This window comes from Notamacropus eugenii, chromosome 1 (assembly GCF_028372415.1).
Source record: "Notamacropus eugenii isolate mMacEug1 chromosome 1, mMacEug1.pri_v2, whole genome shotgun sequence".
Taxonomy (NCBI): domain Eukaryota; kingdom Metazoa; phylum Chordata; class Mammalia; order Diprotodontia; family Macropodidae; genus Notamacropus; species Notamacropus eugenii.
Genome location: NC_092872.1, coordinates 735,420,663 through 735,447,717, shown reverse-complemented (window position 1 = coordinate 735,447,717; position 27,055 = coordinate 735,420,663). Strand labels below are relative to the sequence as shown.

General features: G+C 44.6%; 1 protein-coding gene across 7 annotated transcripts in view; it reads left to right on the top strand.

Moving 5' to 3' along the window:
* The window catches only part of SMOX (spermine oxidase), a 79,324-nt gene that overhangs the window by 8,349 nt on the left and 43,920 nt on the right, over window positions 1-27,055 (top strand). Inside the window, exon 2 of one of the 7 annotated variants that reach the window (XM_072637024.1) lies at window positions 142-249. The exons of 2 other annotated variants lie outside the window; for them this stretch is intronic. The gene's annotated coding sequence lies outside the window, so the exon portion shown is untranslated. 4 more of the 7 variants (XM_072637029.1, XM_072637028.1, XM_072637026.1 and 1 more) reach the window with 4 other exon arrangements.

Sequence of the window (27,055 nt, the reverse complement as noted above, 5' to 3'; positions counted from 1 at the left end):
GGGGCCGAAGTGAAGGGTGCAGAGATCCTCATTTGTGTACCGTGGCCTTGTGTAACACGTATGTAGAATCATCATAGATTTTGATGGATCTAGAAGAGAACTCGGAAATAATGTACTCCAATCCCTTCATTTCACTTTTAGGGAAACTGAGGCAAGAGAGGTTGTGTCACTTGCCTGGGGACATGTAGGGGGGAAGAACAGAGGTGGTCCTGCTGACTGCAATATTCTGTCAATCATTCCATGTTGGAGGTATGTTTTCATGTGCTGTAGCCAGGATTGTAACATACATGTAGCACATTTATGGACTATGTGGTGTATTTGTTAGGGTGTAGCCTTAGGTGGACTTGTTCAGACCTGTGTGTTATCATCAGCTGTTGGACAAGTCATTGCCTTATAGGGCTCAGAACTGGAAGGGAACTCAAAAGTCATCCCAGTCCAGCTTCCTAGCTTTATAGTTAAGGAAACTGAGTCACAGAGGCCCATGGAGGAAGTGATTGCCTAGGGGTTTGAGCCTCCCAAGCCAGTGTTCCTTCCTATTATCAGAATCTGGCCTGTAGTAGGCTCTCATAAAATATTAAGTGACTCGAGCAGAAATACATTGTGCTCATTTATGTTTCCCATGTTTGCTGTTTTTCTGTTTTAGCACATTAGGTGATGGGTCCATAGGTTGTGGTGTGTGCTGTTCATATATGTGTGTGCATGTGTGCATACATTGTAATACATGTATGTTCTAGGCTGTGTATGTGCAAGGGTGCACATTTGTATGGTATGGTATTTGTGAGGGATAGGTGTTCAGTGTTCAGTAAGTGGGCATGTACTGGTGGCACAGAACATCTGGCTAGATATAGTAACAAGAACCCTGGATATGGAATCAGACAGATGAGTTGGGTTTGAATCTTGTCTCTTCTAGTTCCTAAGTTGTGTGACCTTGGACCAGTCACTCTTCTTCTCTGAGTCTGTTTTCTCCTCTCTGAAATGAAGGGATTGGGTTAGATTTTCTCCAGGGTTTTTTCTAACTCTTTAATTCTGTGTGTGAAACAAATTCCATTCAACTCTTCTTATTTACAAGTCGTAGAGAAGAGACTGCCAATTTTGGAGTCAGAAGACTTGGGTTCTAGTGCTGCCCTTGATATATTCTGGCTGGTTGACCATGGACAAGTCACTTAACCTCTCAGGGTCTCAAGGCAACTCTGTAAGACTATATTACAATTCATCGGTCAATAGGCATCAAGAGCTGGGAATACGATGCAAGAATGAGACAAATTCAGCTGTGGACCTGTCTCAATGAAGGGATTTTCCACAATGGAGTTCCCCTTATGGATGGAATTAGTGTCTGGAGCCTGTACAAGGGAATATAAGCCCTCAAGGAGCTTATGGGCCGTGGAGGGATTATAGATTTACAGCTGCAAGGGCCTCTAGTGACCATCATAGACCGAGCACTGGAAGGTCATTTAATTTCACCTCCCCACCCCTCACCTTATTTTATAGAAGAGGAAATTGAGGCCCAGTATCTTGGCCAAAGTCATACAGACAGTAAGTATAAAAAGTGGGATTTGAACCCAGGTCCTTTGATTCTACAGCCAGCTCTTTCCCCACTGTATTTCACTGTCTCTTTGTCCAATTCCAGAATCATGGAATTTAAGAGTGGGAGAGGACCCCTGTTACTCTCTAAAACAATGTCAAAGGAATCCTTTATCATCTACCCAACAAGTGGTCACCCCTGACTTTCTCCATGATCTCTAAGGTTCCTTTGGGCAGGACCAAGATTCTACTTGCTTGGTAGCCAATGTGTTTGGATGGAAGGCTTCACCTTAGGAGTCCCATGTCCCTTTCTCCTGTGGGGCACAATGGACCATGGTGGGTTTTGGAGTCAGAAGCAGCCTTCGGACAGAGCACTGTTCCCTCCTGATAGAGGCCTGCTTCCTCAGGTGGCCCCAAAGAAGGGAACCAGGTAGAGACATGAGCAGAAGCAGTCTCCTTACAGAAGGAGCCTCCAAGTAATCTTCAGCAAGCTGGGGTTTACTGTTTTTTTGTTTTTCTACTTTCTTAAAGGGAAAATGGAATGATCAAATAGTCTGAGAAGCTGAGCCATTTTTAAAGGTAGGGGTGGAGAATTGTAAACAGTAAAGTTGAGGCTCCCAGTGCCATTGGAGGTTTGAGTAATTGGTAGAAAGCCTGAAGGGTGATAGGGACGGGGAGCACTGTGGGAGCCTGTTGGTGTAGGATTTCCTTTGTATTCCTTAATGAAAACCTGGTGGAGTCATGGGAGTCCCTGCTCTTTAAACATTCTCCACCCCAAGCAAACCTGTGTTCTTTGCCATGACTTTGAAAGAGGGACAAAGCTAAGGCTTGCTTGATAATGACCACACAACTCACATTTCTAACCACAATGCTTTCAGGCTTACAAAAGACATTGCTTCCACCAGGACTGTGCAGGATTCAGGACAAATTATTCTTCTTGTTTTATACAAGAGGAAACTGAGGCCCAGAGTAGGTAAAAGACTTATTCATGACTAGGTAGCCAGCAGGTGTCATAGTGGGAGACCTGGAACAAAAATCTGGACGGAATCATAGGATCACAGGCCTAGACCTAGAAGGCCTGGGGAACCTTCTGGTCCAACTGCTCTCATTTTAGATAGGAGAGGACTGAGGTCAAGAGAGGCCAAAGGTCGAAGGTCCTGATGTTGAAGGGATTTGTTCATGGTCACACAGGTGGTAAGTAGGAAAGCTGAGATTTGAGCTCTGGGCCTTGGACTCCAAATCCATTGCCCTTTCCATGGTATTGTATTGGTAGGGGAAAGGGACGGCATTGAAAGAAGGAGAAATGGTGGTAAGATAGGGTGGAATAGTCAGACATCCTTTCCCCAGAACAACCACCTGTGTTAGCTACTCCTATCCTCCTCAAAAGACTTCACTCTAGTAAGTGCATGATGAGCCTTTAATTCAATGAAAAATGCCCACTGCGTGAGGTGCTGTGCAGGTCACTAGCTACCTGTGCTCTGGTAGCCCTGAATTTGGTGCTGGCGGGAGAGAAAGAGGATTGTTCCGGGGAATTTACAGTCTAGTTGGAGAGATAAGACATCACCTGTGAGCAAGTCTAGCAGTTTATTGTCAAATGGTAAACTAGGGCTGGAGTAAGTGAGGGTCAGATAGTATCTGAGAAGGAAAGACAATTATTCCAGAATCCTTCAGGAAGAAAGGAGGAGGGATAAGAGGATCCTTTATATACAACAGAAAGGACTCTCATCCAACCCTCTCATGTACCAGATGGGGAAACTAAGACCTGGAGAGGTTGTGACTTGCTCAGTGTCAACCAGGTACTACGTAGCAGAGGCAGCATCTCTATCCTACAAATACACCCTCTCTGCCTCCTGGGACACTGAAGGATCAGTATGGGATATGGATGAAGGAAGAGGACGGGGGAAACTTTAACATGCAGCTGGTTTAGAGTTGAAAGGCTGTCTAGACATCATCTGAGTGAATCCTCTCATTTTATGCATGAGAAGAGGGGCCTAGACAGGGGAAGGCTGCTTGCCCAAGGTGCCTGGTGAGCGGATAGTCAAGCCATTTCCCCTGATTCTGAAGCTAACTCTAATTCAGTCTGCAAAAGCCTTGGAAGAAGGACATATTGTGGACTGAAAAGTTAGGCCAGCCTGCTAGAACAGAGTAGTTGTGTTAGGGAAAGGGAGAGTAGTTTGAAAAGATTGGAAGGATTTGTGGGGAGCATTGAATGCCAGATCGACTTGGCCCTCATTGGCCGTGTCTCTGGAAAAACAGGCCATTTTTGCAGTTACTCTTCAATGCCTCTGTGGTTTGGGCTGAGGATAGTAGAGGAGCAATATTGTGGATGAGTGTTTCTGAACTTAAAACAGAAAGTACAGTGTGACTGACCCCAGAGGGTGCAGACAATGGGAGGCCAGGTTTCTTTTGAGCTTGGAATCAGACAAAGCCTTTCCTCTATAGCAATCCTACAAGGTAGATAGTACCCCTATTGTCAAAGCTCTGGACTTTGAGTCGAAAAGCCCCAGGTTCAAATCTCAACCCTGACACCTAACTGTGTGTCCATGGACAATCAATCAAGGAAGGCTTCAAAAAGCATATCTTAAGGGCTTACTATGTGCCAAGCACTCTGCGAAGTGCTTGAAAATGGGAAATTGAGACATACCTACTCTCTCCTGATTGGAGGAAATGACATCCAGAAGAGGGTTCTGCTGCAGGGCAGATGGTAAGGATCGGTCATGGCAGGGAAGATGTCAGTGTTCAGGGCTTTGGCAGGTCCTTCTGCAGGGCCAATGGTAAAGCAATTCCCTTAAGGAAATTATCTATAAACTAGCTGCACTACTTTGGGACTTCTGTGACTGACCTGTTCACCACTGGGTATCTTTTGAGTACAGTCTTCTTTCATAAGGCAAGATTCTTGAAGGCATGCATGGGTTTTCTCCCTGTCTCTCTCTGTATTTGTATCTCCAGTGTTTACGAAGTACCTGGCACATAGTAGGTGCTTAATGAATATGTATTAACTGTTTTTGTAAAATAAGAAAAATGATGTCTGTTGTGATTACCTCCGAGTACTGTTAGGGTTAGAATGAGTTAATGAGCAGTTTACAGCTTTAAAATATTATATAAAAACTGGTTATCTTATTTTTATTTTATTAATTATTGTAGGAAGTTAGTGGTATGTGGTGGATAAAGAGCATCAGGGAGGCTGGCTTCTGATGTACACTGGATGTGTGATCCTGGGCAAGTTAACCTTTAACCAGAAATTTGTCCAGGCAAATTTCCAAGACTAGAAGTTGTTGAGTAGGTGGAGAGCTATCTTGATAGAGGGGATTTCCTCACTGGGAATTCTGTGAACCAAGGAAATCTCCAGGTCTGTAGAAACAGGTTTTATTTTACAGATGATGGCACTGAGGTTCAGGGACTAGTGACTGTACTAGGGTCACAGAGCTAGTAAGGATAATAATAATAAATAATGATGACGATAATGATGGTCGATTACTGGCATTTCCAGAGCATTTTCAGGTTTATAACTATTAGCTCATTTTACCCTGAGGGGCAGGGGTTGTTCTTTTCAATTTAGAATTGAGGAAGCTGAGGGAGAGAGAGGTTAAGTGATTTGTCCTGTAAGTGTTTGAGGCCAGATTGGAAGTCACACGTCTGTGACTTCAGGTCCAGTATCCTATCCACTGAGCCACCCAGCTGATTCAAAGTATCAGAGTCAGAATCTGAATACTGGACACTAAGTCTTAGAGCTGACTATTTGGTTTCTGGCTTAGTTCTTTCTTCCAGGTAAGGCTCCAGGCAGGGTAGGAGACCATGTACAAAGCTTGATTTCAGGGGTGCTAAGAAGTCTGTCTTGCCCAAACTATACCAATGGACTTGTGCCTTTGGGCTAAACATTGCCCTTCCGTAGCTTTCTGGGAAGTCCATCCTCCAAAGGATAATAGCTAGGTGGTAGAAGGAGTACAGAGCTGGACCTGGAGTAAGATGAAGCTGAGTTCAAATTCAGTCCCAGTCACTTAGTAGCTGTATGATCCTGGGCAATTTGTTTAGTATTTGTACACCTCAGTTTGCTCAGATAATATTTGTTAAGCACAGTGCTTGGCACATAGTAATCACATAATAAATGATTGCTTCCTCCTTCCTTCCTTCCTTCCTTCCTTCCTTCCTTCCTTCCTTCCTTCCTTCCTTCCTTCCTTCCTTCCTCCCTTCCTTTCTTCCTTCCTTCCTTTTTTCCTTCCTTCCTTCCTTCCTTCCTTCCTTCCTTCCTTCCTTCCTTCCTTCCTTCCTTCCTTCCTCCCTCCCTCCCTCCCTTCCTTCCTTCCTTCCTTCCTTCCTTCCTTCTTTGTCAGTTCAATTCAAGAAGCATTTTAAAAAGTGCCTACTGTGTGCCAGGCAGGCACTGTAAAAGACAATGGGGATACAGTGACTAAAAAAGTGAAACAATCCTTGCTCTCAAAGAAATTACATTCCCCTGGGGAGAACCAATATGTATCAAGAGTAAATTGAAAGTAATTGAGAGGGGTGAGGGGGTAGGCAGAGAAAGCACCAACAGCTGGGGAGATCAGGAAGGCCTTGTGGGGAGGGGCGCCCTGCTGAGGGCTCTGTGAGGTGGAAGGGAGGGATTCAAGGCAGGCAGGAAGAGGTCAGCCCTTATGGAAAGACCTGGGTCTGTGTTAGGGGCCCAGGTGGGGAGGGGGAGGGTGTGGCAGAGAGAGTGAGGAATGGCACAGGAAAGGCACTGAGGCTGGTTCTGGCCAAGACCAAGTTTACTGGACTTGGGAATTATCAGTATAATTCAGCTATCTACTGACTGACTGTGTGACCTTCGGTAAGTCACTTATTTTTCTCAGTGTGAAAAGCTTACGGTGTTTTCCACCTTAACAGGACAGGGTCAGGGCCCCCTTGAGGACACTGAGTTAAGGGAGAGAGAGGGGGATATAGGGGTGGGAATGTTATTATTTTTGTGGTTATTATATTACTATTAAACCCCTATAATCAAGTGCCTACTATATGCTAGTAGATTCCCTGACTTCCAGGGGTTTCCATTCCCTTCACATACAGTGTCTCCTTTGGTCATCACAATGGGCTGTGGCTTAGGCAGAACAAATATTAGCTGTATTTTACAGATGAGAGAATGCATACTCTGGCCTTGAAGAGACTTGCCCAGGGTCGGACAGCTGGTAATTGGCAAGTGGGATTTGTAGGATCAACATTTAGAGCCAGAAGGCACCTCTGATCATCTAGGTTAGCCTCCTTATTTTATAAATGAGACAGTGCAGGTGCAGAGAACCGAAGAGACTTGACCAAGGTCACTCACAGCTAGGATTAGAACCAAGGTCTCTGAACTCTAAGCCTCCACTTCCCCAGGATGTCGGGCTTCTATTTAGATGTGATTGTACATCTCGGATGATAGCTCTCAGGGTGTAGAAAGATTTGCCTACAGAATAAAAATTGGCTGTTGGTGAAGGGAAGGCTTCTCTGGGCCATCTCTGGAGCCATCTCCTGTTCCATGGGCTTATTCCTGGGGAGAAGAGAGCTGCAGAAACTGGCATCCAATGGAGAGTCTTCTCATGGTCTGGTGTCCTGGAATTAGGCCTGGGTCACTGCCTCCAAGTGAGAGTACCTTACCTGCTGCTTAGTTGGAGTCTTAAAGTTTAAATTCCTAAAAGCCAAAGATTTGGGATGGAGGGGAAAGGGTCTTTAAATGCCTTAAGTGGGTGGGTTAGTCAGTCAGTTAACAAGCATTATGTGCTAGTCGCTGTGCCAAGAGCTTGGGATCCAAGACAGTCCCTGCTCTAAAGCACTCTGGAGAAGAGAAGGTCATGGGTCCCTCCTCCCTAGCCACCATGATACCTATTTTTTAAGCATTTCCAAGATGGTTCTATGAAAGAGGTATTAGCTTTATTTAGCTAGGCCCTAGAGGCAAAACTGACTGTGAGTGGAAATTACAGATGGTTTTCTGTCCAAACAGAGAGAGCTGTTCCACAGTGGAAGGGCCTGCCTGGGAGGAAGTGAGTTCCCTCTCACCCGAGGCCTTCTGGCCTTCAAGCAGGAGCTAGATGGTGGCCCCTTGTCTGCTCTGTTCCAGGGAGCCTTTCTTGGGGGCTGCTGCTTGAACTGGACATGTACCCCCGAAGTCCCTTCCAGCCCTGAGATTCTGGGAGTCTGGGACTGGGACAAGAGAGCTTCTTGGCTTCTTGACATACCCTAGATCAGACTTTGCAGGCCCAGAGAAGTTAGCTGTCTTATCCCAGGATGCTCAGCAGGTCAGGGAGAAAGCCAGGGCTGGAGGATGAGTCATCCAGAGGCAGCAGGATGTAGAAAAAAGAGCGGAGGCAGGAGGCTAGACCCCAGTTCTAACTCGAGCTCTGTGACCCTGGGAAAGTCATCACCTATAAAATGGGTATAGTTATGTTTCATAGGGTGATTGGAGTACTGTTATCCCTTCCACATCACTGAGGGAGTATTTGGGGGCATGGCACCCCACATGGAAAATCTGCTTAAACTTTTTTGACCCTCCTTTTGTACCAGAGAAGAAGTCTGAAGTTTTTCTTTTTCTTTTATGGGTGTTTACAGTACTTTATGGTATAAATTGGTTTAAGTATTTGGTCTTAGGCTCTGTCTTGTCTGTTGACCTCTGTGTGTCTGCAGCTTTTGCAAAACTCCCCAGAATTCCCATTTAATTTCTTATGCCAAGTAGTGCTATGTATCAAAACTGCCATATGGAAAATTGCCATGTGGAAAGGATTACTGTATAGCAATGTTGATAATTATGGGTGATCAGGGCATGAAAGGATCATCAGTTAATAATCCCAAAACACTTATAAAGTATGACCTTGGGCAAGTCACTTAACTCAAACTGACTAAAAAGAAACATTTATGAAGTACCTACTATGTGCTAGGCCCTGTGCTAATTCATTGGGGACACAGAAAAAGGACACAGGAGTCCTTGTCCCCAACCAAATCTAACCCCCTCATTTTACAGAGAAGGAAACTGAAAGCTAGGTGAGTGACTTGCCTATGGTCATACAACTAGGAGGAGGCAGGTCTTCTGACTTCCAGTTTCCTGTTCCACCACTTATGTTCTGTGTCTTAGCCTGAAGAACTTTCCTTTAGTCTAAGATGCCTCTGGCCCCCTCCTGTCCTTATTCTTTTTTTCTGAGGCCAGCACAGGCCGATGAGGTTCACACATGGCCGGGCCAGATAACAAGTTGAACTTCCTGGTGTCCAGATGCCAGCCTCCTTTAAGTGAAGAAAGAGCCCCTGTTAGTCAGCCTTTCTTGTGGTGGAGGAGATAGGCAAAAACTATGTGGGATGATAGCACCATCAGCCATGCTGGTTTGTTTAGTTGTTTTGTTTTGGTCTAGAAGGAATGGGGACAACTGCGTGGCACAGTAAATAGAGCACTGGGCCTGGATTTAGGAGGACCTGAGTCCAAATCTTCCGTCAGACACTATCTTGTGATTGGGTAAGTCACTTAACTCCAATTGACTCAAAAAAAAAAAAGACTAAGATTCTAAAATCTTAGTCAGTAGAAGAGTTAAGGGAGACTTCCTGGAAGAGATACGACTGGAATGAAAATAATATTATAGTTATTGATCTTCTCTTACAGCAGAGAGGAGGTGTAGTGCTGGAGCAGAGTGCTGTATATGTTGTCAGATGAGGTTTCTCGGTTTGACTCTTAATTATTTTTCTTTGACACTGGGGGATTAATTGGGGAGAGGTCCCCCCCTAACAATTGGGAATGAGTGGGAAGTGAGTTTGGGCATCGATAAACATACATAAAAACATTAATAAAACATTTACCTAGCATTGTTAAGGTCTCCTTTGGAATGGACAGGGCATAGGAAGTTAGAGTGAAGAATGATATAAAGGATGGAATTCTGAGGTTGCGGTCAGGAAGACCTGGGTTCACATTCTACCTCTGACACCTGCTAGCCATGTGACTGTGGGTGTGTTATAGGAACACAGATTTAGGGGCCTTAGAGGGTCTTAACCCCTCATTTTACAGATGAGGAAACTGAGACCTGTGGGGTGAACTGACTTGCCCAGTGTCACAGCATCGAAGGTGAGAGTGGAGCCCAAGTCCAGCGTTCTACCTATCTCATGTTGCCTTAGTTTTCTTATCTGTAAAATGGGCATCCCAATTCTTTCAGTGTTCACTTGGAAGGGCTATTGTAAGGCTTAAGTGAAATATGGAATATGGGGTGCTTTGCAAACTTTAGGGCCATATATGTATATGTATATATGGAAATGTCTGCAAATATAAGTCTGTGACTGATCATGATTAAGAGGGAGGGCAGGGCAGGGAGAAGAAGATGACCAAAGACTGGAAGGCAGGAATGACCACAAGATGTTAGGGGGGCAGAAAGACCAACTTGAGCAGAGAAGAGTATTTCCTGAGGAAGAAGGAACCAGGAAATTGGATTGTATACTCTAAGAAGTTCAGGGTTATATTTTGGCTAAAATTTGTATTCTCCCAGACTCTTAAAGGCAGTGAAATGGCTAGAGCATGGGCCTGGAGTTGGGAAGACCTGAGTTCAAATCTGGCCTCAGATACTTATAAGCAGTGTGATCTTGGGCAAGTCACTTCACCCTATTTGCTTTAGTTTCATCAGTAAAGTGACAATAAGAGTAGAACCTATCTCCCAAGCTTGTTCTGAGGATCAAACGAAAGACTTGAAGGAGCTATAGAAATGCTAGCTGTTATTATCTCGACATATCGCCTTTGAGCAGTAGGCACGTAATTAGTATTTTACTTTATGAATAAAGCAGAAAGGTCATTGGATCCAAGGTCAGAGGAGCTGGGTTCCAATGTCACCTCTCTATCACGGAACATTCACAAAGGGGGAGAAGCAAGGGTTGCTTCTAGAGTTGACTGCTCCACGGTCCCCAGTGACCACATCAGAAGCCCAAGAAGACTACCTCTTTTGTAAAATGTGAGGGTTAACTGAGATGTTCCTCCTAGCTCTAAGAACTCTTAAGATTGGCCTGGGATGGGGGAGATGGGGAGACTTTATTGAGACTCTCTGGAGGCAGGGGGATGGAGAAGATGACTTCAGCAGGGTCTTTCCACTCCAAGGTTTGAAATGACTTCTGGGGGACAAGGTCAGGCAGGTAGCAGAGGAGTGGCCTGTCCACTAAGACAGAAGGGAGGTCACTTGAGATCCCAGGCAGACCTCATTCTCTTCAGTCACCTGGAGGCCTTTGCAGCTCCCATGGGTGCGGTTTCTGATCAGCAGGCTGCTGGGGAGAGATGGACAACAATAGCAGTGTGTGGTCAGAGAGGGTCACAGGCACGTGCTGATGACTGCCAGCTGCTTGCTGGGAACCAGCCTTGCAGGACCCGTCACTGATTCCACAGGCACTCGGCCACCTTTGGAAGGAAAGCCCCACTGCCCATTTCCTGAACCATTGACAGAAATGTCCATCTGCAGCAGGGGAAGGGTCGGGGTGGTGAGGGGAGGGGAAACCCTTGGATAGGATTATTCCAAAGCCTTTGGAAATATTTTTGGAGATTGTTTTCTTCTTTGTTGAGTTCTTCTTGGCTCATCCACTGTTGGAGGTGGTATCACCTTGCTCAGTCACTAAGCATTTATTGAGCACCTGATCTGTGAGGCACTGTTGTTAAGCCCTGGAGATACAAATCGAAAGCAAGGACAATTCCTGTCCTCAAGAAGCTTGGGTACTTATGAGGCAGTGGGAGACACTGCCCTGGCTAATTAAGAGTTGATCGTATATGTCAGGGCCATTCGGAGGTACTGGGTTTCCCCAGATTCCAGGCAGATGAAGCAACTAGGCAGAAAGTGAGACAAAAAGTGGAAGCTTTGTGGAATAGGATGAAAGTTCTAGGGAGCACGGCTTGGACTCGGGATCCTGGCTTTCCAAGAAACCTATCATGTGACCCTGGAGCCTTGGGACTCTAAAACCTTAGTTGACCCCTGTGACATGAGGGTGTTGGCTGTGAGGGCCTTGGAGGCCTCTTCCAGCTCTATCGACATCTGGGGTCCTCTGACTCATCTCCAGCCACAGGCCAGTGGGCTGCAGAAGCTGGAGGCAGACCCGGGCTTTCCTGACTAACTGTTGGCTTATGTTGTAGGTGCTTCATAAATGGTGATTGTAGTGAATTCAATCCAGAGAACTGGAGAGTGGCGGTGGAATGATTGATTGGGAATCAGAGGGCTTGAGTTCAAATCCCCAATCTGTAACTGATTACCTGTCTGACCATAGGCAAGTCATTCCACTTCTCTTAGCCTCAGTTTCCTCATCTGTAAAATGGTGATAGTACCCACACCCAAGCAAAGAATTATTGTGGGGAATCAAATGAGATTTAATATTCATAATTTAATCAAATTATATCGGTATACATATATGTGTGTATATATACACACGTGTGTATATGTGTGTGTATATAGCCATCTTGGACTTTTAAGCCTATGTAATTATGATATATTCTTCTACTCATGGTAGTAAACAACAGGGAACCACAGGATTTCTGACTCCAGGAGCAACCTGACCCTGGCTGTGTTTTAAGAACATTAGCCTCCTGGTGGTATTCTTCCATCTGCTTCTAGTTAATTTTCCTTGGAGGCCCTATTTCCCCAGAGGGAATTCCCCTTGAGCCTAACTAACTTCTGATGAGGGCAAGTCTGGTTACATTCCTTGTGATTAATGTCCAAGAGAACTGTGATAGAAACCCAGAGACACCAAGAACTGAGGCAAACTGAGGCCAAGGCTGGGAACACCCTGCTAATGAGCAAAGGCTGGGCAGGGAGGGCATTCCCCACTGGGTGTCCTGCCTGGTGGCAGAAGCCTGGGCATCATTGTTGGAGGAAATGGAGAGAGGGAGGGTATGTGTGTCTGTGTATGTGTGTGTGCATGTGTGTGCATGCACACCCTCGGCCCTGTAGTTGGACATTGTTGGAATGACCCAAGAGTGATTGGTTCCCTGGACAAGCCCGAGTGAATTACAAGTCCCAGCACGTCATCCCAGTACCCAGGGAGCCATGGGCACATTCTTTCTCTGAAACTTCTAGTTGCCCATCAGCCTGTAACTTTTCGCCTTTCCTGTTTTGTCCCCTGTTTTGTCATTCATTCACTCATTTATCAATTCTTTCTCCCTTTCTCTCCATCTTTTCTGCTCTTTCTTATTTTTTCAGTCTCCCAGTCTTATTCTTTCCACTCTTAGCTTTTTCATTTTCATTCTCTCATTTTTCTCTCTCTCTTTCTTCTCTCCCACTCCTTCCTTTCACCCCCATCAGTTAATGTAAAAATAATTTTGCTGTACCTATGCTGTTTTCAAACCATTTCTTCTCTCTTTCTGTTTCTCTGTCTTCTCCTCTCTCTCCCACTCCTTCTCTTCCTTTCCATCTCTCCCTCTCCTTCTCTCCCTGTCTCTCTCTCTCTTTCTCCTCTTCCTCTCTCCACCCCAACTTTTCCATTTCTTGTGCCACCACTCCCATGCCTACTGATCTTTTCCTCCTTCTCCTGGTCTTTTCTCAGTATCTCCCCTTCTGCGTATCTGCTTCTCCCTCACTGGCTCTGGAGACCTAGCCTCTGATAGTTGTGTGACTTTAGGAAACTCTCTAATCTTTCTCAAATTTGGTTTCTTCGACCATGAAAATGAGAGAATTGGACAAGATGGCTTCTGAGGGCAGTTTTTGGTCTCTGATCCTTTATGTGAACGTGGACCTCAGTTAAACCAGATCAGTAAGCATTTAGTAAGGATTTAACAATGTGCTGGGGATACAGAGGAGGGCAAGAAGACAGTCCCTGCCATCAGGGAGCTTACAGTATAGGCTAATGGGAGAAAACATGCAAATAAGTAGATATCTCACGCACACACACACGTACACACACACAATTTTTTAAAAAGACCAAAGAGTTAACTAAATGTTGTTCTGCTATTGCAAAAGAAAGAAAAATGAAAAAAAAATAATTGCTTAAAATTTCAGCCCATTCCAAAGTGTAAAAATGTGTCATTTACTTTCTCTTAAGGTCCAAAGACATTAGTATTTTTATTGAGAAGAAAGTGACTTTAAATTGTTTTCCTTTTTTCACTCTATGAATAAACAAGCTTTTCAAAGAAAAAATATACACTTTTATTTTTGTTGTTCAGTTGTGACCAACTCTTTGTGATCCCATTTTGGGGTTTTCTTGGCAAAGATGCTGGAATGGTTTGCCATTTCCTTCTCCAGCTCATTTGACAGATGAGGACACTGAGACAAAGAGGATTACATGACTTGCCCAGGGTCCTCTGGCTCAAAAATGTTTGAGGCTGGATTTGAACTGAGGAAAATGAATATTCCTGATTCCACTCTGTGTGGCTGCCTTTTTGCCTCTCCTCCCCCTCCTCCTATCTCTCTCTTTTGGGGAGACTCTCTGTTGCCCCTTTCTGCCTCTGTCCCCATGCTTCTCTCTCCTTTTCTCTCAGGATCCTATGGGCCTGCCTAGGCTGGGCTGACTGATGGGTTCTTGCCATGTAGCTCCCCACACCCATGTGTCTCCTGATTCTTCAGGCTTCTTGGTGTCTTTGGCAACAGCTCTGACCTCACTGGGCTGGGACAGCTTCAGGTGGAAGTTTCATAGACAGTGGTAGGAGGGGTGGGGTTGATCGGGAAGTGGCAGAAATTCCCAGCCTCGGCCAGAGATGGGGGAAGGGAGTCAGTGGGCCTTTCCAAGTTGTGTGAAGGGTATGAAGGCTGCTTCTGGTACCAAATACCTTCCGAGAAACTGAAAGTGCTCACCTCTCTTTCCATCAGTTACTGTCTTGGCTTAGAGAACAAGGCTTTCATTCCCAGATAGCCCCGGGTGGAAAGGCATGTTCAATTAATTTTTTTTCAATTGGACAAGCATCTATTAAGCCTCTGTGATCTGGTACTATCATACAATGTGCTAGGCACCTTGGGGGCAGCTAGGTGGCACTGTGGATAGTGTGGTGGTTCTGGAGTCAAGAGGTCTCATTTTTCTAAGTTCAAACCCAGCCTCAGACACTTCTGAGCTGTGTGGCCCTGGGCAAGCCACTTCACCTTCATTGCCTCACTCTCCTCATCTGTCAAATAAACTAGAGAAGGAAATGGCAGATTACTCCAGTGTCTTTGCCAAGAAAACCCCCAAATGGGGTAATAGAGAATTGGGCATGACTAAAGAACAACAAAAGGTCACCTTGGAGATACCAGGACAGAAACAGGATAATCCCTTTTCTTAAGGGGTTTCCATTCTGCTGGGAGGAGAGGAGATTAGATCTCAGTTGCAATCTTGTATGATCTGTATCACCCTTGGCAAGTCATTTTTCTTCTTTTATATAAAATGAGAGGTTTGGCACAGAAGACTTTTCTAAATCCAAGATCTAGAATCTTGTGTAAATCTTTAAATAAGGGGGAAGAGAGCCAAACCCTTCCAGATCAGGCTTGAAGAAGAGGTAGCATCAACTCTGATCTGTGGATTCTGAGAGGTTGGTGGTAAGAAGGAGGAGGACATTTAAAGCCTGGCCAGATTTGGTGTGGGGAGGTGGAAGCCTGGGAGAATGCCTAGAAAGGATGTTATGTTGGGGAAACTGCCAGTCTGGTCCAGTTTGGCAGATCTACAGGCAAATGATATGAAATAAATCTGGAAAGATGGCACCCAGTTGAGACAACCAGAATTTATTATGCTCTGTGCAAGGTCAGCTTAGTGAACACAAGTATAAGGAGATAGAAAGACAGTCCCTGTCCTGAAGGAGCTGATATTCTTATGAGAGAAAACACATAAAGGCATTTGTGTTTTGGAGGCACTCAGTAAATGTTTATTGATTGATTCATTCATCCTAGAGCCAATAGGGAGCCATTTATGAGCAGGTAACACGGTCAGACTAACCTTACTGTCCCTCAGACCCATGTCTGTGCCTTTGCTCAGGCGGGGTATGCCTCCCCCCTCCATTTTACTTTAGAATCCCTAGTTTTCCCCCAAACCCAGCTGAAGTGCTTCCTTCTACATCCAGCCTTTCCAAGTCACCCTAGCTGCTAGTATCAACTCCAGTCCTTTACTTTTTATTGAGAGTGTGTGTGTGTGTGTGTGTGTGTGTGTGTGTCTATGACACACACATGGTGTCTTCCTTTTAGAATGTCCATTTAGAGAGTCCACGAGGGCAGGGACTATTTCAGTTTTGTCTTTAATTGTTCAAATTCCAGTGCCTAACATAGTCCCTATCAGCTAGACCTCTCCATAAATGGCAGTTGTGTGGGTAACAGATTAGAGAAGGAAGACCTTGGAAGCTGGCCTATTACTACACTTGAGATGAGAGCCCAAGCTAGGGTACTGGTAAGGTGAATGGGGGGCAGGGGACTGCTGGGACAGATGTGGAATTGACAAGATTTGGCAACTGACTGAATAGAGGGTGAGAAAGAGAGAAAAGAAGAAGGTGAATTGGGAGTTGTTAACCTGGATGATAGAGATGATGATGGCTCCTTGGACAGAAATGAGGACATTTTGGAAAAGGGGTAGGTCTAGGGGAAAGATGATGAGTTCAGTTTTGGACATGATGAGTTTGAGATGCCAATGACACATCTCAGGGAAAAGAGGGCCACGTATATGAAGAAACAATTATAAAGCAACTTGAGACTTTAATGAGATGGTGTATTGGTGCTGGAGGAGTGCAGAGTAAGGGAAAGATCTAAAGGGGGTGGCATAGTCAGGGAAGACTCCCTACGAGACAATGGGACTTTTCTTCTGGGTCCTGAATGTGAGTCATTAAGCTATGCACTGTGCGAAAAACTGGAAACACAAAGAAATCCCTGCCTTCAAGGACTTCCCAGTCTAACTGGAGAGATAACAATAGCCAAACAAGATGTAGACGGGGTAGCGTGAGGATAGTCCTAGAGGGAGGGCACTATGATTAAGGAAGACCCAAAGAGTCTTCTGGCAGAATACAGGACTTCAGCTGAAGGAAGTGGAGATGAGGAGAGTGTTCCTGGCATGGGGGAGAGCCAATGTAAATGGGCAGAGTTGGGAGGTGAACGTCACTTGTAAAGAACACAAAGGAAGCTGATGTCCCTGGATCAAGAACCAGAAGTAGGAAGTACTGACCATGTAGTAAGAAGGTTGAAAGGGTGATGGAAGAATAGAGCTGGAAAAAGCAGAGAGGGAGAGGTGGTTCTGGCGGTGGGCACAGTGTGAGCAAAGGTAGCGAGATGGAACTGAGCATGGTATGGGGGGGCAGTGAGTGAGTGTGTGTGTGTGTGTGTGTGTGTGTGTGTGTGATACACACGTGTTATCTTCCATTTAGAATATAAGCTCCTTGAAGGCATGGACTGTTCTCCTGTCCTGTAAGTTTCCCTGCACATCTCCGTGTCCAGGGCAAACCCAGTCAGGTGCTGTCCAGGGTGTACAAGAACAACACTGACTACCGTCCTTTCCTCAAGGATCATAGATCATAGGAGCTGCCATTCCGCTGAAGGTGGGGAGGATGAGCGGGGCTCTAACAGAGGCACAGAAAAAAACATGTAAAAGATACCAGGGCAGGGTCTCCAGCAGGGGAGGGGCATGATGTAAGCAGGGTTCTCTGGCAGCATGTGCAGGATAGAATATAAGGGGGAGACTAGAGGCAGGCATCAGGGGGACAAGGGCCTAGGCTGAAGTGCCAGCTTGGGAAGAGAGAGAAGATCCATATTCTGTTACATATGAATCCTAGGGTTGTGGAAGGTCCCTCCCCCCGCCCCCAGCTGTTACTGACCAGGTTTCAGAATCCTCCTCATTCTCCCCTAGAGCCCCACGAACGTGTCCTCCTTCCTATGCCCTTTGTCCTTGATCCCCCTTGTCTCATTGACACCCAGCTCCTCCCCCTCCTTTAGACAGTAGTCAATAATCTCACTCACACCAAGTGTAAGGACTTGACCGTTTTAAAGGAGACCCCCTTCACCCACGTGAAGATACCCCTTCGATCAGTGGCAGTCTATTGGCCACTTATGTCTCAGAGACTTGCTTAGAACCAGTGAAATCACCCAAGGGATTCGTGTTCTAAGGTTGGAATTTCCTGCACTATGATAGGCCCATGGGAGATGACTTTTTGTTGGGATTGGGCAAGGAAGCATGACCAACTTTGGTATCTCTAATGGGATCATCCATTATGTCTCAGAGTTGATCTTGTGCAACACCTCCATTTTACAGATGAGGAAAGTGAAACCCAACATGACAAGTGACTTGCTGAGAGTCATAAGGCAGCAGTGGAAACAACTCTGTATTGGCTGTTGTTTGTTTGTGTGACGCCATTTGAGATTTTCTTAGAACAAAGATACTGGAGTGGTTTGCCATCTCCTCCTCCAGCTCATTTTACAGTTGAGGGAACTGAGGCAAACAGGTTCAAGTGACTTGTCCAGGGTCACACAGCGAGGAAGTATCTGATGCTGAATTTGAAATCAGGTCTTCCTGACTCCAGGTCTGGTGCTCTATCCACTGCATCACCTAGCTGCCCCAAATATGTTAACCTCAAATTATACTACCTACTATGGCCTGCCTTGAACATTAGCTCTTCCCAAGGCTTACTTTCTTGTATTTTATTTTGTCTTTTTGGCCCTGGGAGGGAAATCTGAATGGATGATGTTAATTGGGACTCTTAAAAAACAAAACAAAAAACCAGACATTTCTTCTCTTCTCTCCTCCAAGTTTCCTGGCACAACCTGCTGTGTTCAGGCTCTGTTAACTTTCTCTGCCTTTTTTCCCCCCCATCTGTCCCCCTAAATGGGCAGGAAGCCCAGGAGCTTTTAGAACCTGAAAAGGAGAAGGGAAAGGGGAAGTCTGCCAGGGACAGGAGATCCTCCCACTGACTCTTTTAAGATTCTTTCTACCCTCTGGCTCCATCCTGGCTGAGATGTATTGAGTGGGTGGGTGGCAGGATGAGAGGAGTAGTGGGGTAGGATTCAGAGGTAGAGACAGAAACATTTGGGAAGAAACCCCTTCCTCAATGGCGGGAGAGGGTGGTGGGGTTCTTCCCACTCCTAGCACCAAATTGGTTTTGGAGTTAATGTTGCTGACACACAATTGGTTTTGGCAGTGTACACTGTAGTATAGACTGCTGGGTCAAGACAAGCTCCTTAGCTAATGGGTTAGCTATTGGTGTAAAATAGGGATTCTTAACTTTGGGGTCCACAAATCAATTGAGGGTGAACTTGTATAGGAAAAAAAAAACCTCCTGAGAACCTACATCTTATTTCAGTGTAATTGATTTCCTTTGTCATCTCATGTAGGTTTGTTTTATGCATTTAAAGACATGATTCTGAGAAAAGACCTGTGGGCATCACCAGACTGGCAAAGGGGACCAGACTACTGATATGGGGATGGTTGTTTCTCTGGTCTAGAGGCAGTGTGTCAGTCAGTGAGTCAACAGACATTAATTAAGCGCCTACTATGTGCTAAGCACTGTCTTAGATTTAAAGCCTTGGTGATCTGACACCTAATGGCTGTATGACCCTGGCAAGTCATATAACCCAAGTGCTTTAAGCAAGCCCCTAAGACTATACCTTGTAGAGAAGGTTCCAACCTGTCCTGGAAGAGGAAGTTGTCTTGTCAGGAGTTGCCTGTGCCAGGGATATCACAGGGCTAGTGTCGGTCCCTGGCTTATTGACCTATCATGGCACTGGGGTGAGTTAGCTCACTGCAATGGTCTGAATTTCAGAGTACTTACTTTTGTCTTTGGATTACTAACTACCTGTTGATTCACTGATAATCCCTGGGGAAGGGGTGGGGAGGATGTTAAGGAAGTGGGAAGCTTTTTTTCCTCTCCAAGAACCCCTCCTGGAATAGTCTGAATCCCACCTGGAATAAGAAGGGCCTAGGTTCAAATCTACCTCTGACATTTGTTAACTGTGAGACTCTTGGGAAGGGACCTGACTTTTCTGGGCCTCAGTTTACTCCTCTGTTAAGGGCAGCTAGGTGGTGCAGTGGATAAAGCAATAGACTTAGAGTCAGGAAGGTCTGAGTTAAAATCCTGCCTCAGACATTTACCACCTGAGTGACCCTGGGCAAGTCCCTTAACGCTGCCTCAGTTTTCTTATCTGTAAAATGAACTGGAGGAGGAAAAGGCAAACCATTCTGGTATCTTTGCCATGAAAACCCCAGACAGAATCTTGGAATCAGATATGTTTGAAATGACTGCCCAGCAGCACCTTCTTGAGAAGCATGTTGTGGACAATGCTGTAGATCCAGCCGGTCTAGGTCAGTCACTGAGAGTCAGAGTTGCTGAGCCGTGGGTGTTCATCCCTCCCCTAGTGACATCACCTGTCCAGCTGCCCCTCCTCCCCATACCAGTAGTACCAGAATAAGATAAGGATCTGTGATTTCAGCAGCCCTGGGAACAGCCCTCCCCTACATCCCTTGGAGGCAGTAGGTGAGGCCTAGCATGTTTACTGAGGCCCAGAGAGGTTAATTTAAAGAACTACTTAGTAGCACCTGTGGAAGGCTTTCTGATTTCCAGTCCTACTATCTCAAATACCTTTGGTACTGAGGATAAAATGTTTCTGGGTCTGGAATTTGGAAGACCTGACTTCAGATCTGACCTCAGTCACTTACTGGCTGCTGGAGCCTGGGTGAGTCGCTTAACCTTTGCCTCAGTTTCCCCATCTGTAAAGTGGGGATAATAATACCAGCTAGGTGGTGCAGTGGATAGAGTGCTGCACCTGGAGTCAGAGAGACCCGAGTTCAAATATAGCCTGTATGACCCTGGCCAAGTCACTTGTTCTATGAAGTGGGGATAATAATAGCACTTAGCTTTCCCAGGTTTCTTGAGATAATATTTGTAGAACATTTTGGCTTTGTGAACCTCGAAGCACCACATAAGTGTTATTTGTTGGTGGGTGTTGTTAGGTAGATTGAAAGTCAGTTTTTTCAGATACCACACCCAGCGTGCCTTGTACTTCTGTCTCCTAGGTAAAGCGCTTTTGCAAATCTTATTGATGGATTTGACAATGCTTGGAACTGGTCAAATTATCTCTGCAATAAATTCTTGGTAATTCCGATGATCATTTCTGAATTTCTGCTTTCCCTTTTGAAAATGAATCACTTTCCTTAACCATAAGGCAGGTGAAATGTGTTAAGAGAAAGAGGTGAAGGGCCAGGGATCAGAGCCGTCTTATGGGAATGGGGTTAGCTGTTGTCCAGTGTAGGGGGCTAGAATCCTTCATACAACCCTCAGTCTCATGGGCTGGCCAGCACAACAGAGTGGAGACAGCCGACTCGCTATCAGGAGAGGCCTTGGTTTGAATTCTGTCTTTGAGAAGTGTAATTTGTGGTTATTCAGTCATATCTGACTCTTTGTGACCCCATTTGGGGTTTTTTTTGGCAGAGATACTGGAGTGGTTTGCCATTTTCTTCTCCAGCTCATGTTGTAGATAAGGAAACTGAGTCAAACAGGGTTAAATGACTTGCAAGGGGTCACACAGTGAGGAAGTATCCAGGACTAGATGCTCTTATCCACTGAATCACCTAGTTGCCCTTGTTGTAATACCCTGTTGAATATATCAGCTCATTTTAAGCCTAGAGAGAAATGTAACAGCATCTGTGGTCTGTGTCAGGGGTTATTAGTTCAGTCCTACCCTCTTTTAGCTCCTAGTTAGGAACATTCCTAACATTTAGGTAAAAGTTGGGTGATCTGTCTCACTTTACACTTCTCTCTGTCTCTGGTTAACCCCTGGCCTCTTTGTGGTAGAGGCTAAACTCATGTTACTGGAAATGTTTGGGTGATGATGCAAGAGATGATATAATTGTGTCTGTGGACAGGCAAGCATTGGGAGGGGAAGATGGAGAAGGAGCTGACCTTTCCATGGGATGTCCCAGCCTGGGTCTGCTGCTATGAAATGCCTATAAAGCTGATGAAACCTCCTCCGTATCTCTGCCCGAGCTCAGTCTGCCTTTTGCTCCTCAAAGACATGGTAGTGAGGCACCTGATCCAATTTCTGGAATTATTCCTCATTCTAATTAACTTTATTTGTTGTTAACTATTTCAGTCATGTCTGACTCTTCATGCCCCTATATGGGATTTTCTTGACAGAGATACTGGACAGGTTTTCCATTTCCTTCTCCAGCTCATTTTACAGATGGGGAAACTGAGGCAAACAGGGTGAAGTGACTTGCTCAGGGTCACACAGCTAAGAAGTGTCTGATGCCAGATTTGAACTCAGGAAGATAAGTCTTCCTGACTCCAGGCCTGCTGCTCTATCCACTGTACCACCCTACCTGTGTTAGCAACCTCTATGCTTATAGACTAAGCATAAAAATATCCTCTAGCCAGTACAGACTTCACTTTATGCTCTGGCTTTCAGACTTCACATTTAGTCTAAGGTCTTTTGATCAGTCGATTGATATTATAGTCTTACTGAGCTATGGCTGTGTGACCCTGGACAAATCACTTGACCACTCTGAACTTCAGAGAATCAGAGAATCTGTGAATCAGATGTGACCTTGGCAGCCCTCTAGTCCACCCCATTCATGAAAGAAATCCCTATACCTAAAACTGGTTAGCCGCTCTCTGCTTAAAGACTTCCAAGGAAGGAGAACCCCCTCTTGAGGTGGTCTTCCCCTTGTGGCTAGTTCTAATTGTCACAGCCTTTTCTCAGACTTCTGTAATTTGCAACTTTTACCCAGGATCAATTTAAAGAATTGATATTTAAAAAATCTCCAATGGACTCGAGTCAAAATGCCTTCCACATCCAGAGAAAGAACTATGAAATTGGATTGCAGAATGAATCAGACCATTTTCTTTTGTATTGTGTTTTGTTTTGTTTTATGGTTTCTCCCATTCATTTTAATTCTTCTAGGCAACATGACTAAGGTGAAAAATGTATTTAATAGGAATGTATGTGTAGAATCCATATAAGATTGTACTCAGTCTCAGGGAGGGAGTGGGAAGGGGGGGAGTAGGGGGAAAAAATCCAAGATATATGGAAGTGATTGTAGAACACTGAAAACAAATAAAATAATTTAATAGAAAAACAAAAACAAACAAAAGAAAAGAATTGATATAGTTCAGAGCCAGTGTAAGCTGATCGAAGCCCAGCAAGGTCTAGAGAAATTGTGTTATGAAGAAAATTCTGTATAGTGTCACAGAAGCAATGGACATGACCTTGGACGGAATCGGGAGATAGTGGAGCACAGATGGGTGTGCTGTGGTCCGTGGGGTCATAAAGAATTGGACATGACTGACAGCAACATAGAAAGTTTTATTTCTCACTGTCAGATTGTAGGACCATTTTCCTCACTTCTTTTAAACAAACAAATGAAAAAAATCCTAAATTATTCTGTGTGAACCAGACTGCTGTCTCCCAGATTCCAGTCTGTCATGGTCTTGTGTTAGAGTTTTAAGTATGATTTGTATGTTGCAAAAGCTTATCTCATGTTTGAGGATAATCTATACCTTTGGATTATGAAAATAAAGTTAAATTGAAAGTTTAAAAAAAATTGGCAACATGAACACTATCTTTTGAGATAATGCAAAGTCTTCTTGGGAAAAGGCTAACGGGGTTATTGTCATTCCTTCCTGATGCTCCTGGTGTGGCCATCTGGGGCCAAATCAAATAAATCTTGTCCCTCTTCCATATAATGACTTTCCAAATATTAGGAGACAGCTTTCATGGTCCCCTTCCCCTCCCTAACCTTCCCAGCCTTCTGTTCTCCAGGTTGAGCATGCCAGGCTCCTTCAGCTGGTCTTCATACAACATGGACTCAGGGCCTCTCCCCAGCGTGGTTGTCCTCCTTAAGACACTTGTCAGTAATCTTAAGAAGATTTCATTGTGCTGTTCCCGTTTCCCTCATTTGTGACATGGAGTTTATCATAACATTTATGAAGTAATGTACATAAAATACTTTGCAAATATTAAAGTGTTTTAGAAATGTCAGGTCTTATCGTTCCAGCTCCCCAAGGCCCAGAGACAGTATACCATCATTTTGAAAAAAGCTTATGAAATACCAGTGTCATGAAAGGAATTGAAAGATATTTAAAACTCCACACTTTTCACAGGTCAAGTACAGAAAAGGCTCACAAATGGTGACATTAATTTAGAAAGATAAGCCATTATACTCAAGTTGAGTTAATAAATATCTGTTGATTTTTTTTTTTTTGAAATATCGGATTAATACTAAGTATAGATGATGTTGTAAGACTTTTCCCATGCGGCATCCCCAGAATAGCTATTTTAGGTTTATTGTACTCTGTAGAGTCACATCCACAAGAAGACATAGTTCTTGAGCCCCCACTGATGTGTTTATGTTTTCTCTAGTGAGCCAGAAGCTATATAGTTAGCTGAAAGCAAAAGGTGTTTAAAGAAATAGCGTAGGAAGAAAAAAAAATGGAATAGAATGTTCTCCACATAAATCTGGGACACGCTTTCCCATAAATACATACAGTGGGAACAGTGAGCCACAGAGAGCACAGGATACATTTGTATAGGGACAACCTACATCTCATGTCTTTCTGGGTGTGTAGCTCTATTAGTTCCGGATGACTGATGAATATAGCCATCTCTGGTAGGCATTACTCCTTATCAGCTTCTGGTCTCTTCAAGGTTACCTGCTCCAAACCTACTATGATAGAGTGGCTAGAACTCCTTCCCCATAAGGGAAAGCTAGTATCACATTCAGCTAACCAGTTTAAGATGAAGTCATTTCTTTTTCATCACTGATCTGGGGGGAGAGAACATCTGGTTTGGGTTTAGACAAGGACTATGGAGTAATTTGATCCAACCAACCCTATTATATGAATGAGGAAACTGAGTCCCAGAGACTTGCCCAGGGTCACACAGGTAACTTTTGACAATGGCCAAGTGGAGTTCCAACCCATCTGTTTCTACTGTACCACCTGCTGCGTCAAGGGACTGTTATTACTTTAATTGATTCATGTTTGCTTGTTGACTTCATTTGCTCAATAAAAAAAAAAAAAGAAAATCTCAGTCCCAGGCAGAACTACAGTAATAATGGCTGGCGCTGACGTTTATCTGGTGTTTTAGTAAAAGTGTGCCAAGTGCTTTGCCTCCATGATCTCGTCTGACCCTCAGCCTCCCTACAGAAATGATTAGTCCTATTTTACAGATGAAAAAACTGAGTTTAGGCAAGTTAAGTGACTTGCTTCAGAGTCTGGTAGCCAAGGGAAGGGAGTGGAATTCAACTCAGGAAGGAACCTTTTGTTCTGTGCCACAGCAGGTGAGTTATTAACTCTACTTTTGAACTCCTTGGCAACCTGGTCGGTTAAATCTATTGTTTTTCTTCACTGTCTTGGAGTTTGCTTTATGCCTGTATGCCTTTGAACTGGAGAGTGAGAGTGTGTGAGGGAATAATGGCTTTTACCTTCTTGACTGTCTTTCAAAACCTCAGTCTACATGGGCCTCTGCCCTGGGGTGCTGGCGTTGTTATTCAGGAGCTGGTGAGAGTGTTCTTTGGGAAAGTCCGGGAGAGAAGGTAACTAAAAACAAATACTATCCTTCCTCCCCTCCGCCCCCAATCCCCCAGGGGGAGGAGATCTACCTGGAAGGGTCTGGATTTTAGTGCCTCACTTCAACCATCAGTTAAGCTCCTACTTATGAAGTAGCAAGTTGTCTGCTATGAGCTAGGAAAACTCAGAAAGATTAAAAAGTCACCTTGTCCTCAATGGGGTTATAGTCTGCTTTTCCAAGGACTAGCCATGTACACAAATGGATATAAACAGAGTATGTAAAAAAAGGTTATTTCAAGAGGAAAAAAGTGAATAATCGAGTGAGAGATTGAGTCAGGCAAAGATTGATAGAATGAGAGAGACAGAGAAGTTGAGAGAATGAGAATCAGAGAGAGATTGAGACAGAGACTGAAAGAGAGGATAAGAGAGTGACAGACTACAGAGTGTGAGAATGAGTCAGACATTGAGAGAGATGGAGAGGTTGAGAAAAAGAGATTGAAAGAGAAAATGAGAAATTGAGAGAATGAGAGACTGAGAGATTGAAAGAGAGAAAATGAGAGGTTGAGAGATTGAGAGACTGTCAGAGGTTGACAGAGACAGAGGTTGATAGAACAAGAGAAACTGAGTCAGAAAGAGATTGAGAGAGATAAAAGTCTGAGACACAGAGAGACTGAGAGTCAGAGATTGAGACAGAGAGAGACGGAGAACTTGAGAGACAGATGGAGAGCTAGAGAGCCAAGGAGACAGAGGTGGTCTGAGAACATTCAGGACTTATGCTTAGAAGGGAGGAGTTGGATGTTGAGTATGGGGAAGAGCTAGCAGATCAGTATGGTCAAAGTAGAGGTGTGAAGGGGGTAAAATGAAGGTTGGAAGGGTAGGTGAGAGCTAGGCTATGGAAAAGCTCAAATGCCAGCACAGTTTATATTTTATTCTAGAGGCAATGGGAAACTATTGCTTTTGTTTTTGTTTTTTTTAACATCCATCCAGGTATCTTTTGCGTTGACTTTATAGCCAAAATGTCGCCATTTCTTTCTTATAACTATTTTATGGATAGGGAAACTGAGGAACGGAGAAGTCATGCTATGTAACAGGTTGTCCCCAGCACAGCGCTGATGGAGCCAGGATAAATGGGGTAGATGTCTCAGGTTTTATGATCTCAATCTCAGCTAGCCTCAAACTAGCTTAGGGCTGGTGGTGGGAGTCTTTACCAAGATGGAAAGGCTGGTGGAGTAGGTCTCTGGTGCTTATCCTCCCCCTCCCCAAAAGCTGATTCTTGATTGTTGGGAGAGCAGAGGAAGGGTCCCTGCTATAGAGCTGGGCAGAAGAAGGGGCCAGGGACTGGGCAAGGAGAGAAGATGGCGGCTGCATCTAGGGAACTCTGGTCTCTGACTTTACTTCAGAGTCAAACCTAAACTGTCTTTTAGCTGATCTCTCTCTCTCTCTTTCATATTTTTTATGCTGCTTGGTAAGATCATAGCCTTGTGAGGTGGCCAGCAGGGATTTTTGACACCGCCTTTGTCAAATGCTTTGCAAGCATGTAGGGAAACATTATCTACAACATCCCTTGTCCCCTTCATCTGCCAGTCTGGGAGCCTCTTCAGACAAGGAAGTGAGGTCAGCCTGGCCTGCTTCAATCTTGGGGATGCCATGCTGGCTCCCTGTGATCTCTGCATCATTTCATGGATGCTTATTGACCAGCCCTTTAATAATGTGTTCTAGAATTTTGCTTGGAACCAAAGGTAGGATCCCTTGACTCTTAACTGGCAAACGCATGCTTCATTTTTGCAAACCAAGACATCTGCCATTATCTAATCCTGCAACACTTCTCTAGTTCTCCAGATCTTTCAAAGGTCACTGATAATGGCTCGGCAATCACATTTGCTAAGTGCATCAGCAAATAGGTGATTCAGTGCTGGATTTGGAGTCAGGAAGACCTGAGTTCAAATTCTGCCTCAGACACTTATTAGCGATGTGACCCTGGGCAAGTCAATTAAATCTGTTTGCCTCAGTTTCCTTATCTGTAAAATGGGAATAATAATAATAGCAGCCATCTTGCAGGGTTGTTATGAGGATCCATATACATTTCTTTTCAAATCTTAAAGAAGCATGTAAACATAAGCTATTATTCACTAAGCGTTTGAGAATATAGCTCTTTTGCTCCTG